General features: G+C 36.7%; 1 protein-coding gene across 3 annotated transcripts in view; it reads right to left on the bottom strand.

The window, feature by feature from the left end:
• Nucleotides 1-15,196, bottom strand: part of LOC145265575 (THUMP domain-containing protein 1-like) — a 164,945-nt gene that overhangs the window by 42,253 nt on the left and 107,496 nt on the right. The window contains exon 1 of one of the 3 annotated variants that reach the window (XM_080121547.1): nt 1,315-1,430. The exons of 1 other annotated variant lie outside the window; for it this stretch is intronic. The gene's annotated coding sequence lies outside the window, so the exon portion shown is untranslated. Of the gene's footprint in view, nt 1-706; nt 933-1,314; nt 1,431-15,196 lie in introns of those variants that run through there. One more of the 3 variants, XM_080121548.1, reaches the window with a different exon arrangement.

The following is a 15,196-nucleotide window of genomic DNA, read 5'->3' on the forward strand; positions in this document are numbered from 1 at the left end:
ACTTATGTCACGGTAACATATATTGAACGAATTTCTAACAGTATTTTGTCTAGTTTAATATTTATAACATCTTTTCCTGAACTTGCCGTGTTAAAGAGAGAGTCGGGCGCCATCTTAAATTTTCCAATACATCGGTAAACACTGTATGGTTTTCGAGCTGAATAAACATGTTACATTGAATAAAAACACGAAAAATATATCCAGTTAGGTAGAAAAGTAACTTATCTTGCCTTTGATAACATTTATTTGTTATATATTTGTTTTTTGACAACTTTTTCGAATCTATGTGTACAGTAATACAAACCCTAAAGACTTCCCGTTTGGGTCATTTACTCTTCTGGTTTGTCAACTTTAGTACTAAGTTTTATTTCAACTTAATTCAGTTCCCTCTTCCTTCTCCTCCGACGACGATAATAAATTATTTTTTAAAAATCAGCTGATCTAAATATTGACACTTATGACCTTCCGTAAAAAGGATTAATATTTTTTTTTTGTTTTTGTTACGACCTGCCCCAGCGTAGTATAAACACCCTCAACCTCCCCATGTTAAGAACGGCTTTCGGAATAGACACCTCCAACCTCGTAAGCCATTCTAAACATGGGAAGGTTGGGAGGGGGTTTCTATTCCCAAAGCCGTTCTTAACATGGGGAGGTTGGGAATGTTTATACTACGCTGGGGCATGTCGTAAAAAAAAAGAATACCAACATTTTTTAGTAAGACGAGGAAACACACAAACGCATGTTCCGGTATTTATGAGATGAGAATTGATAATTCGTATTGTTCGGACGACTATCCTCATATTGCTTATTATGCACGTTTCAGCCGATGTAACACCCGATCTTCTTCAGGTGCATCTTTTCAAACTTGGGAGAGTTTATGTAAAACTGAAGAACTTAGACGGAATTTCGAACTGTCCACATGGAGAAATGGTTAAGCCTGTTAGTTAATAATCAGTTTGGTTCTTAAAATAACTGGGGTGTTAACTATTCTCTACCATTAGCCAATAGTTTAAAAAACAAAAGATATTGTAAAAAAAAAAATTGAATTTAACTGGAAAATCCTATCTAAAAAGTATAGAACAGTCCGTAAACTGCAGAAGTACCGAGTAATCGAAATAAACAAATATAAATTAACAAGGACAGATCCTTGCTGAAATATAAAAATCCGTAAAAAGAATTTGTTTTTAATTCCAGATAATATAACATATTATTAAGTGAAAGTAACACAAAATCCAATTTTAAAGGATTTAAAGCAATTTAAAATTTGAAACGGAATATAATTCAGGAGCGATGCTGCTAAGCATTGCTGCTTACCTTAATTTGCAAAACGAACACGTGTTTTTTTACTTTTTTTTTTTTTTTTGCTTTGTAGAGTTATCTCCCGTGCATTTGGAATTATCTCCCTTGGATAACACTTTTTTTCCTCTTTTTTTTTGCTTTGTAGAGTTATCTACTGTGTATTTAGAATTATCTCCCTTGGATATCATTCTTTTTTTTTTTAGACTCTGCATAAGAAAATAAAATATCTGTATTTATTTGTTTCCTCTCGAGAACAATACGTGGCACAAGGTCGTTTTTAATAGGGGGGGGGACAACTCCTCAAAAAAAGACACTCTGGAAGTAGGTAGAAATAAAAATTGCCTTAGTATAGAAGGGTTTACTCTACATTGACTAAGGACAAATTAACTTGAGTGTAGCAAGAACAGATACTACACTCTACCCTATTTAGGATACACGTTTAAGGGGATCACTTTTAGAGGAGTCGACTTTAGTGAATAATTTGGTGCTTGTGTAGATTTGTGATGTTCCAAGTAACGCATTTCAGGGGAAAACATTTTTATGTACTTAAGTGGAATTATTTGAAATCCAGGTACTTATATTATAATATTTTTGCATATTCTCATAGAAAATCACCCTAGATCTTAGTTAGACAAGAAATAAACAAATTAATTCTTTCAAAAACCTTTTTATTTTTAACTATTTATATACGTTTTTTTGTGCAAAACAAAAAACGCCAATTGTAAACTTTTGGGGAAAATTTAACATTTCAAATTAAATTAAAAATAGTAGAAAATGTTTTACATTATTCTGCTTTCTATATGATAAAATTAAGGGTTTTATCTTTCTGGAAAAAGAGTTACTCAGAAATAATGGATTTTAATAAATGTAATTTCGTTTTAAAAAACAACAACAACTTGATTTTTCGGCCATTTTTGGTGGTGACTATACTTACGTGTCATGTCGAAATTAATTTAAATTCCAAAAATTACGAAAAACGATCCAGTAGAAAAATAATTACAATTAAAAGTAGAGTTTATCAAAGTTGATCGTATATTTTAACGTGCAAGAATTGTGCCGCCAGTTCAGTATGACAACCTGACTTATCTCCCTTGATTTTAAATATAAATTCGCTAATTTTAAACAGACAATTAGCTGGGAGGGGGTGGGTTAAAACTACATCTAGCACATCTACTGAATCAGTTTTCTTAATTTAAAAAAAAAAAAATAGGCAAACCTAAAACACACTGCTGTAAAATTAATTCCTTTTTATGTTTTCTTATTTTTTTTCTGCGGATAATCGTGGATAACCCACTTAACTGTGGGAGCCTTTTCTAGTCTCACACAAAAACACGCGTTCACATCTCAAGCCATATTTCTTGTCATATACATACGCACACACAAACATATGCGCACATGTACACACAAGTAGATATATTAACGTTCGCGTACATACACTCACATTCACGTGTATACACACGCACGCTAACGTACACACATGTACTCATATACGCGCACACGTACGCACACAAGGACAACGTCACTTCCCCTTTCAAAAGAAATCCACACATATGCAAAAGACCACCGGAAACAATTATAAAAGCAAGAGCAATAAGCAGCATCTTTCTTTTCGGACCAGCTCTCGAGCTGAGAGGTTCGGCAAACCAGCCGCCTCCCTTTCGGGAGGCGCGCGCTCGCACACGTCACGTCCCTTGCTACTATGTATGGGGCACAAGCTAACAGACAGTATGTACCCTTTATACGTTTTCTATCTCCATGGCCTGGATTGACTTTTTCTCATTCTCTCTCTATACTACAATAGACTTTCCTCCTCACTAGCTAACAGCGAGAGACGCACACCAAACTGGATTGACTTTCTCTCTTTCTCTCTCTATGACAATAGACTTTCTTTCTCACCAGTAAACAGAGAGAGACGCACGCCAAACTAAAAACGTGTAGTACTCTTTTCTTTCACTTGTTTCTTCACAAAATTAATAATAGTTCGTTTAATTCAATTAATTAGACTTCATGGCTTAGTGGGGGGGTGCCCTTTTCTCTACCCTGCAACCTCTCTCCCACAGAAGAGACGTTGCGAGCCTATCCTTGTTTTATCGTTATTTCCATGGCAGGTGCTCGTCTGAACTCCAATCCCTGGTCCCCCCTCGCCAATCTTTCACGATAAACACCCGTCTAGCTGAATCCACTGTGAAAAATTTCCCCCACTCTATATCTGTGCCTAAATCAAAACGCGGATTCCATGAACAAAGCTTCTTTCTTAGAACTGCACGCCTGTGGAACTCTGTTCCGTCTGCCTGCTTCCCTCCAGACTACAACTTGGATGTCTTCAAGTTCAATGTAAACAAATTCCTAATGAACCGCCCCCTTAATTAAACACTTCATCAAATCTCCACACTAACGTAATGTACTTGCAATAACCCTTATCCCTGAGTGGCTTCCGGGCCTTGATAAGTGGTGATCACTGTGTAAAAAAAAAAAAAAAAATTCAATTTAACACGTAGTTCGTCTCTTTCTCAATTCAATTCATTAGTCCTATTCTGCACCACCACCACCACCACTACAGAACTTTCATATTAGCAGGAAAATTTTTTTAAATGTTTATTTAATGACTTTTCACATGGGGGATCACTTTTAAATTATAACGTTCTATTAAATTGATACCCCACTTTTCTGTCAATCAGCAAAACCTTTCTTATTAAGCTATTTTTGTGGTGTAAAAGAACAATTTAATAGAACATTATAATTTAAAAGTGATCCTCCACGTTAAAAGTCATTAAATAAACTTTTTTTTTAAATTCTTTCTTTTTAATATGAAAGTTAAGTAAGTTATCGACGATAATAATTTTACGGCAAAGGGAAAGCTCGTTCAGATTCGCCAAAATGTATTCTAATTGTGATATCACACGTAAGTAGTTAATGTTTTCACCTGAAATGCGTTCGGTTTAAAACATGACTAATCTGCACAAGCAACAATAACTTTTAGGAAAACAGAATTGACCTATAGGATGCATTTTCGGGACCATTAATAATAAATTAAACGAGGTCACCAATTCATAAGGTTTAGTGAGGTCCATTCGTCACGGTGGATGCTCAGATAGCATGTGTAGTTTGCCTTTTAGATGTCACCCGGTTTTATGCTCTTTGCTCTTTGTGTGAGTTAATTTATATGTAAACTAGCATTTCAGTCCGGCGTTGCCCGGGTGTTTGGAGATGTATGTTGAGCAAAAAAAAAAAAAAAAAAAGTGGTAGTAGGAAGGCAGGCTTGAACCCGTACCGTGAAGGAGGAAAAGAATGGGGAAAAAATGTGACGTCTTTGCTGCCAAACCGGAAGTGACAAAGGCTTAAATTAAGGCTAGACAATCGAAAAGAAGGGATGACTTTCGACAATATCGGCGAAAAAAAGCGACCCCTCCCTGTAGAAAAGTGCCCAGTTGAAGGTGAAGATATTAATGTTTTTACCCAATTTTTTGATATTCTATTCATCGTCTGAAAGGTCGAGCTTAAAAACGATACTGATCTTGTGAAAATCTATCGCCTCTGTCGAAAGTTTTAGGCAGACATGCAAACATACATACATACATACATTTATATATTGGTAGCTAAAATTTTCGACCCAAACCGATTAAAAAGCTTACCCTATCTCTGAATACCCTTTATGTCAAATTTCAAATGTTTAGACCAGAAATTGTCTGAGTAATTTAACTTTGACCCCTATTATAATCCCTTAACATTTATTGTTTTAGGCTCAAATCAAGTTGTTAAGTTAGATCCATGTCCAAGGAATCTCTATCTAAAATTTCAAGTGCTTAGACCCAAAATTAGCGGAGGAGTTTGGTAGAGTTCCCAAAGGTCAAATCGTTGAATTTTGGCCCTTTTTACAGCCAAATTTCTGGCCGAAAACTGATTACAAAGATTTTCTCAAATCTCAGTACTCTGTATATCAAATTTCGAGTCTGTAGACTGAAAATTGACAGAGTTATTGTGTAGCGAAATGTACACAGGTAGACAGACACACAGAAAGACAAACACTTTCATATTTATAGATATATAGATTAGCTTAACTCTCGTTCGATCTTACAGGGAGATCTCTCTTTGCTACAAAGGGTTACCAATTTACATCCTTAAATAAAGAAATAAAAATGAATTCAGGAAAAGGCAACACTTGATAAAGAGCACAAAATTATATAAAATAAATATTATTTATTTATGCGAAAGACGTATTAAAATAAAGTGTTTCAACATAAGTGTTTTCTTGTGTTTGAACATTTTAAATGAATGATTATTGGTGTGCGGGTTTCGTGTGTATGGCACAAGGCTTGAAAGTACTGATTTTTATGATAGGTATGCTGCAGGAGGGCTTGGAGTCAATATAGTTTGTTTCCCAGTGGAAACAGTCCGAAATCTATATGTGTGTGGGGGGGGGGCTCATATTGTAAGGACAATGGTTTGGGATACGAATATTTAACTGGAGGTTTGAGTTCTTGCTGGATATGATGAATTTCCACGATGGGTATTGTAGTTCACCTGCTGCCCGCGTAAAACCATGATGGGTGTTTTAATGCCTCACGAAGACAGAGCTTCCTGGAACACGTGCTGCACTTGAGAATTTGGAGAGAAACTGGTTGGATTTTGGCAGGTAAATGCATTTATAGTGCCCGCTTACTGCTTTGGGACTGATCACCGTATTCAAGCGCGGAGGAGCGTAAACATAATTTCTTTGCTTTTATGTATGCGTGTGGTTGCATCACAACGTCATGTTCTTATGCGTTTTTAATAAGCCATAGGTGTTTCATTCTAGCCAGATGTAGCGGGTTGCTGCAGATCCTATATTGATGTATGTACTCATGATGAAATGAAAATATCTTATTCCAAAAATCACATAAATTGATCAAGTAGTTCTATTCTTAATAAAAAAAATTAAATTTTATGTGTAACAGAAGAGCGGCTGTCTTGTCCATCATTTTGAAAACAATCTAAAAAAAAAAAAAAGAAAAGGGAGATAACTCAATAATTCAAACTTACAAGACTTACGTTTTGTGATGCCAACAAATTTCAATTAGTCGCTTAAAAGTGACTTTCTTTATAAAAATAAAACTACATGATCAATTTATGTGATTTTTGGGATATGATATTTTTGTTTTGTCATGGTCTATACATCATATAGATTTTTATTTATTTATTTATTTAAAAAAATTTTTTTTTTTTTTTGTAATATAAGGAGAATTCTGGACAAGAACCAAACAGTTTTAGAAGATACAAAGAGGCACCTCAGGCAGTAAGCAATAAAGTTAGTCCACCTGAAAGTCAGGAGGTAAGACCTAGGAGGGTGGACCTCATAGGGAATAAGCCCCCACAACAACGCTCTAAATCAGGGGTGCACACACCTTTTCAGCATTATGACATGATTAAGACAAAATAATCTACCAGTAGATGAGTACAGTTTACTTTTTGGCGTGTCGCAATGACCAAGGATTTATTGGATACTTGAATAACAGAACAAATACAAGAGCGTGTTATTCACACGTAGTAGGGATACACATAGCAAGCAACACTGCATGTATTACAACAAAATGAATAATAGTCCTCTATGCCTCCTCCACCAAGTCTTTGGTACTGCCAGTGGTGAAGACTGGCTGGAGAAAAAAAATACACAAAAATCACAGGTACAAATTTGCAGTCACTCTCCAGTGTGTGAGAGATTATCACGTCTGTCATGCCTGTGAACCTACATTTGAATATACCTCGAAAATAACTGAAGTTACAGTTTTTGGTAAACTAATCATTTTTCAATATGGAAACATAGTGCAACAGACAGTTTGTCTTGAAAGGTCACATGATAGGGTTACATGGTTGAAGATGCAGGAGTTGAAGTTCTTGGTGACCAGCCTTATTATGGGGAAGTAACCTGGCCAAGGAAGTTTCTTGGGGGTCCCCTTCTCCAATGTAGTGCCCTGTTCCGTGGGGATATCTGGTGATGTCACTGGAGAACCAGGAAGGAGATGACCCTCATTATGTAGCTGAGTGGGTGTTGGGGTTGTCACGTGCTGTGCGGATGAGCCAGATAAAATTGGCTTGCCTTGAAGAGCTGGAGTAAGTTTATGTTGGGAAGCAGGACCAACTGGATTCGTGTAGTAAAAACACATTATTTATAAATATATAGAAAATTATTTTTACATAGCAGTATATGCAGGTGTACCTTGCATTACTGCATAAACCCATATTACTCAGTACAACTCTGTACATTTTTTGTCATTACTTTATTCTGATGACTTGCATTAGATGGAATAAGTCAGGGAGACATTTTCTGAACAGTAGCTGCTAATAGCCAGACTCAGGCAGATTTATCGATGCTCATCAATCGGTATTTGCACTTAATGATCTTCATGTGGTAAAAGGCTGACACACCCAAATAATGCAGTATTGTACGGCACAATCACGTTGACACACCGCTTCTCGCCAGATCACCGAAGTTAAGCAACGTTGAGCCTGGCCATACCAGATGGGTGACTATTTGGGAAGGGGCTAGGCATTGTATGTACCTTCTGGGAAGGCCGGGCATGGGGCCAGCACCCTCACCCTTGTTCGAACATGCTCTTTTCCTCACATACACACACTCACATGTACGCACGCACATACGCATAGACAGGTACATATATTCACGTTCACATATATACACTCACATTCATGTGCATACACACACACACACTAACGTACACACATGTACACACACATACGTGCACATGTATGCACACATGGGAAACGTCACTTCCCCTGAAAGGAAATCTAGACACGCGCAGTCAGAACACTGACCCCGCTTATAAAAGTCAACAACACCATTCAACATTCTCTTTCTCCCCTTTTGCTTTGGTTCATCAACCAGACAAGTTCGCGTCCACAGCCTTTGGCTTGAAGACTTTTCCACGTGGACAACTACTACCATGTATGCGCGGCTTTACTGAGGTCAATCCCCTCTCTCTTTCTTTTTCTACATGCTGGACTGCCATTTATCGTTCCTCTACTTCATTCCTTTTTTTTTTCCACGCACGTAGTCGTCAATGACTGAATGAACATGTGTTCCACCTAAACCCTTTATTTTTGACATAAAATAAACAACATGTTTATTTTATTCAGCAATTGAGTTTTGTTTCCTTCTTTCCATTCATTTAATTATTTTCTTTTGTAGCGAGTTAGGATTATTATATCCTGGTCCGCAACACCCTGTAAAAAAAACTCCTCACTACAAAAACATCTACAAAAGTTATAGATGGCCTATACCCCTCCAGGGGCTCAAGGGCTATGGATGGAAATAATGCAATCAAGAAGAATTTACCGATGTTGGGGTCCTCTGTGAGTTCCAGAATTGTCCATGAGCTCTGCATCAACTGAATGTCGGCTTATAGTGTCCGAATCTCATCCCTCTCTCCAGAAGAGTTTTTTTTTTTTTTTTTACACAGTGATCACCACTTATCAAGGCCTGGAAGCCACTCAGGGATAAGGGTTATTGCAAGTACATTACGTTAGTGAGGAGATTTGCTGAAATGTTTACTTAAGGGGGCGGTTCATTAGGAATTTGTTAACATTGGACTTGAAGACATCCAAGTTGTAGTCCGGAGGGAAGCAGGCAGACGGAACAGAGTTCCACAGGCGTGCAGTTCTAAGGAAGAAGTTTTGTTCATGGAATCCGCGTTTTGATTTGGGCACAGATAAAGAGTGGGGGAAATTTTTCACAGTGGATTCAGCTACAGGGTGGTCAAAAAGTCTACAGGATTTGGATTATCTTATATGAATCAAGCATCAGTTTTTGAGTGGCATAAGAGATTCAAAGAAGGCAGATCGTCTTTGAGGGATGGTGGGAGATATGGGAGGAGTAAGGAAGTCAGAACACCAGAGTTGGTTGGTCAAATGTAGATTATGTAGCCAGACTTTGTGACCACCCTGTAGACGGGTGTTTTTCGTGAATGATTGGCGAGGAGGGACCAGAGATTGGAGTTCAGATGAAACAGTGTTGCAATTTTTGCAGCAAGTAAAACAAACTCAGCATCTTCTTATAAAAGGCATCACATGAAAGCAGCGATTAGCTCGAGTAAAGCAAAGTATTTATAGCGTTTGTCAACCTCTGATAGACAATTGCCAATTTATTTTATCCGGCATGCTCTCTCAAGCTGTGCACATGATGGCTCTTGTGTCTCCAGTTGTGGAAGTTTACCAGCCCCAACTTTTCTTTTTTATACTAATCGATTTATTCACAATGTCTCTGCAATCGACCAGTCGATCACGATTGTGATTGCTGTAATGGGTACTCCTGGTCTAGATTCTGTTTGTTTTGGTGTCAAGGGAGAACAAAAGAGGGGTTTGTATTACTGTACACATAGATTCGAAAAAGTTGTCAAAAAACAAATATATAACAAATAAATGTTATCAAAGGCAAGATAAGTTACTTTTCTGCCAAACTGGATATATTTTTCGTTTTTATTCAATGTAACATGTTTATTCAGCTCGATAAACATACAGTGATATGGCACATATGACCAATCAGAGGCATAGCGCAGGGATCTTCCTTACCCCCTTAAGGAACTATAACTGCTTCCGTCCCGGACAAGAAAAACTCTCCCTTTTTCCAGCGAGACGTCAAAGAGAGCGGACCTGTTTCCTCACTCTCTCTCTGCCTACATCGGTATCGACGGTCCCCACTTGGGAATAACTACCAGGCAAAGGCAGACGAGTTCTATCCCAGCTATATCCTAATGGCATCTTGCCTTACTTCAATAAACCTTTTCTTTGCAAGCTTTACGAAGTCGTTTGTTCGTTTATTCAGTAGCTTGTGTTGAAATATTTATTTTATTAGGGAGATAAGTTACTTTTCTACCTAACTGGATATATTTTTTGTGTTTTTATTCAATGTAACATATTTATTCAGCTCGAAAAATATACAGTGTTTACCGATGTATTCGAAAATTCAAGATGGCGTCTTATTCTCTCTTTAACACGGTAAGTGTGGGAAAAGATGTTATAAATAAAAAACCGGATAAAATACTGTTAAAAACTCGCTCAATATATGTTACCGTGACATAGGTTGACATATATTCGGCGGGTTTTTAATAGTATTTTGTCTAGTTTTTTATTTATAACACCTTTTTCCATACTTACGGTTTTAAAGAGGGTGTGAGACGCCATCTTGAATTTTCGAATACATCGGTAAACACTATGTTTTTCGAGCTGAATAAACATGTTACATTGAATAAAAACACAAAAAATATATCCAGTTTGGCAGAAAAGTAACTTATCTTGCCTTTGATAACATTTATTTGTTATATATTTGTTTTTTGACAACTTTTTCGAATCTATGTGTACAGTAATACAAACCCCAAAAGAGAGTTTAGAAAAGATCTCTATCTATCTATCTATCTATATATCTGTTATATAAAAGGAACTTTGTGTGTGTGTGTGTGTGTGTGTGTGTGTGTGTGTGTGTGTGTGTGTGTGTGTGTGTGTGTGTGTGTGTGTGAGTTCGTTCCCTATGGACTCGGAAACGGCTGGGCCAAATTTTTTTTTAATTTCACATGAAGATACTCGATGTGCCTGGGAGTGTTCTTGCGTAGGTTTTGTATTGGAATGCATCTGACAAGTATCAATAATCCATAATCGAAAAAAAAAATCCAATGAAAGAAGGAAGCCCGGTTTTTGACCAAAGTTAAAATTTTTTATACAACCTAACATCACAAGTACATTTGGGAATTTTATCACCACACAAGCAAAAAAAGAAACAGTCAATAAAATCGACTGTAGATTCTTTTATAATCTTAGATTTTAGAGCACAATTGAACGATGATACTTGACTTTTGTACGTTTAACTTTAAATGATTATGTAAAACTAATTTAATAAAATCAACAGTTGGTTCTTTGATAAGACAGGGGCGCCTCTGAAATAAATGTTTCTGTTTAGAGCACAATTGATCCGTGATACTTGACTTTTGCAATGTAAAAGTGAAGCCATTATTTACAGTTAATTTTATAAAATCAACAGTAGATTCTCTACAGTGCAATGTAGGCTACAATATATTGAGTAATAAGTCACTGCAGAGAGGCATGTGAAGCTTCATCCTGGTACACTGTAGGAGGATGTAGGGGGGGGGCTAACTAGAGCAGTCAATCAATCGATTTTATTAAAAAATAGACGACCTGACTGATTTCGACGACAATAAAATAACCCAATAGATGTCATGGTGAAACTGAGTTGGTAGATTTCTACCAGAATTGTTATTTATTTTTAACTTTTAAGCTATTCTCGAGACTCCAAAGATATCAGTTTCATGTTACTATCTTTTTTCTACATGCTTAACTTAACTTAAATGCCCGGCACTACTTGCGCTTTAAACTTAATAAATGCCTTAAAATAAGTAAAAACACAAAAACCTCATCCAGTTATGTAGAATCATACCTTACCTTGCCTTTGGTAACGTTTATTTGCTATGTATTTTTTTCTTGACCAAATTAGTAAAATATGCCCTTTTCGTCAGTTGATATAATTAATTTTATCAACTATTTTCACTTGTGGGGTATTTCATTCTGATCTCCAGATAATGCCAAGCAACTACGCACTGTTTTGGGGCCTACCGTTCTCTTGGAGACTTGTATATAATCAAGTTTATCAGCTGTTTTCACTTGTAGGGTATTTCATTCTGATCGCTAAATAATGTTGTGTCATCAATCGTGGTGGACTTTTAACTTTTGTATAAGCAATATCGCCTGAAGAAGTCTCTAGTTACTTGTAACTTGCTGACTGAAACATGAATGTACAGCGACATATTAATATTATGTAAAACAAAAAGTATATCTTGCCCTACTTTGATATTGAGCACTTTTGTATTAACTTTGCTAAAAGTTTATTGTTTGCTTCACCTCTAGAAAATATTAACCTGGAATTATATATATATATATATATATATATATATATATATATATATATATATATATATATATATATAGAGAGAGAGAGAGAGAGAGAGAGAGAGCGGAGGTATCTCGGACGATGTCAAAACATCGTTAAATTCACTACTCGTTCAGCAGCCGCCAATAGTGCAATGGCTAGGAGCCTTGCCTGCCGTACAGTCAGTTGGGTTTCAATCCTGGCTTGAGGTAGTTGCCTGTCTAGCCGCACTGATGAGCTGTGAAACAGTGAAACAGTACTGTATGTGGATGACTATATATATATATATATATATATATATATATATATATATATATATATATATTCTGCTTAAACATTGTCCAGATAAAAAAAATGCAAAAAGTGTTCATGTCATACAATAGTCGACTTTGTCCAGCACCAATGACAAGGAGAGTCTTGTTTTTCAGATCGTAACTTCATTTCAATAAATTCTTTTATCTAATTCATTTCAGCAGAAGCAAACTCTTAACGAATGCAGATGATGACCCAGTGAGATTGTACGTCTATACAAAGCATCTGTGTGTTAGAATTGGATGGTCCGAAAAATAAATAAATAAATAACACGCAATTCTTTTGTACATATAGTAAATACGCACATACATTGAAACCTTGAATGACTACTAGAGAGAACTTGAATACCTATTGGAGAGAACTTGAATGTCTACTAGAGAGAACTTGAATGTGTATTGGAGAGAAAGTGAATGACTACTAGAGAGAACTTGAATACCTATTGGAGAGAACTTGAATGCCTACTAGAGAGAACTTGAATGTGTATTGGAGAGAAAGTGAATGCCTACTAGAGAGAACTTGAATACCTATTGGAGAGAACTTGAATGCCTACTAGAGAGAACTTGAATGTGTATTGGAGAGAAAGTGAATGACTACTAGAGAGAACTTGAATACCTATTGGAGAGAACTTGAATGCGTACTAGAGAGAACTTGAATGTGTATTGGAGAGAAAGTGAATGACTACTAGAGAGAACTTGAATACCTATTGGAGAGAACTTGAATGCCTACTAGAGAGAACTTGAATGTGTATTGGAGAGAAAGTGAATGACTACTAGAGAGAACTTGAATACCTATTGGAGAGAACTTGAATGCCTACTGTGAAGAAATGAATGTCTACCAGAGAGCATGAATGCCTATTTGAGAGTAGTTAAATGTTTATATGAATGAACTTAATCATTACTGAATACTTAATCGAGAGAACTTGAATGCCTACTGGAGAGGACTTGAATGCCTACTGGAGAGGACTTGAATGCCTACTAGGGTGAACTCAAATGCCTACTAGGAGTGAACTCAAATGCTTACTGGGGAGGACGGAGAGTACATACAGCACTTGGAAGTTCCAAATGGTCACGCATCTGGTACTGGCCAGGCTTATCGTTCCTTAACTTTGGTGATCTGACGGGAACCGATGTGTGAAACGTGATTATGCCGTACATATTATGATGTATATACAGGGTGACCCCCAAAAACGGGCCCCAACTCTAATTAGGTCCTGTTTCTTAGTGTTTTGTCCGAATGAAATGAAACTTTGGTCATAACTAGTTTATCATATTCAAAACATCACATCAAAACAATAGGGTCTTTGGCCTTTTTTCTCCGTTCTACAGCATATGTTATAGATGGCCTCCATTTAGCTTTTGCTTTGTTTTTTTTGGGTCACCCTGTATTTGCATTAGTTGCTATATTAATAAGATAGTGCTGAATGTCGTTGACAGAACTTTAGGTTCAAGTACAATAGCACACACTAAACATAGACTTCTCTCTTTCTCACACACACACACACACACACACACACTGTCTTTCACTCCTCTTATCTCTCTCTCTCTCTCTCTCTCTCTCTCTCCATCTCCCTCGTCTTTCCTGACGCTTTTCTCTATCTATTCATTTAATCCAAGCTAAATGCAAAATTCCTATCTACATGATCTGTTGAAAAGTGTTAAAACTGCTGATCCGTACTGTCCGCTTTATATGACATAAATAGGGTTTATTTTTCAGCTTGTTGCATATTTGATAAAGTTTGCATTAGTCGTTAGATTAATTATTCTGCCTCGGATTAATTATTTTGCTTATATTGAAATTCACGATATAACACACACACACACACACACACACACACACACACACTCTCTCTCTCTCTCTCTCTCTCTCTCTCTCTCTCTAATACACACACAAACAAACACACAAAAGAAGGAAACTGTTTATTTTTTGTTGTATTATCAATAAAAATATTTTGGTACTCTGGAAGCAAAGTGTAGTATCTGTTTCGATACTACACTCCATGTTTTTTTCATGATCAGTGAAAGAAAATCCTTCTAGACTGAGGCGATTTAATTATTTTTGGTAGAAGGGAGGGGCTGGATTTTCCCCACATTGAAAATCAACCTGTTGTTTAACTCTGTGCAAAGAGTAGTATCTGTGTTCATACAGGGGAGAAATAAATAGATAATTTTGTAATGCAGTCGTTAACATGTAGAGACCCAACACGTTGTAGACTCCGTCGCAAGGAAAAGGAAACACATTCAACTTATTGTTTTAGGTTTTAACAAAAAACCTTTATTCCACCTTTTCAGGCCATGTGTGACTTCTTGTCTCGGTTGTGACGTCACCTACGTGTCTAACGTGATCCTCTGTCTAGTAACGCGTTCTGACATGTATGCATCCGAGCTCTGTTACAATTTGTCCTTCTTTTTTTTTTTAATAATAACCTATGCTCGGTAATGCACCTAGGCATTACATTTTCTTTTCTCAGAGAGGATGGGTTTATGGCATGATTTTATGAGGTTTATTAGCAATAAACTACCCTCTTCTCAAAAGGTGAGGAGATAAAGCCTGGGAGAGAGAATTGCACAGGACCAGGACAATAACACAGATAACTGGAAACAAGTCACTTCAACAATGGACTAAAATCTATTGGCTTTGGTGTTGAGAAACCCTCGGTTAGTA

Source organism: Euprymna scolopes, chromosome 40 (assembly GCF_053919585.1).
Source record: "Euprymna scolopes isolate OS-2025 chromosome 40, ASM5391958v1, whole genome shotgun sequence".
In the NCBI taxonomy this organism is placed as follows: Eukaryota; Metazoa; Mollusca; class Cephalopoda; order Sepiida; family Sepiolidae; genus Euprymna; species Euprymna scolopes.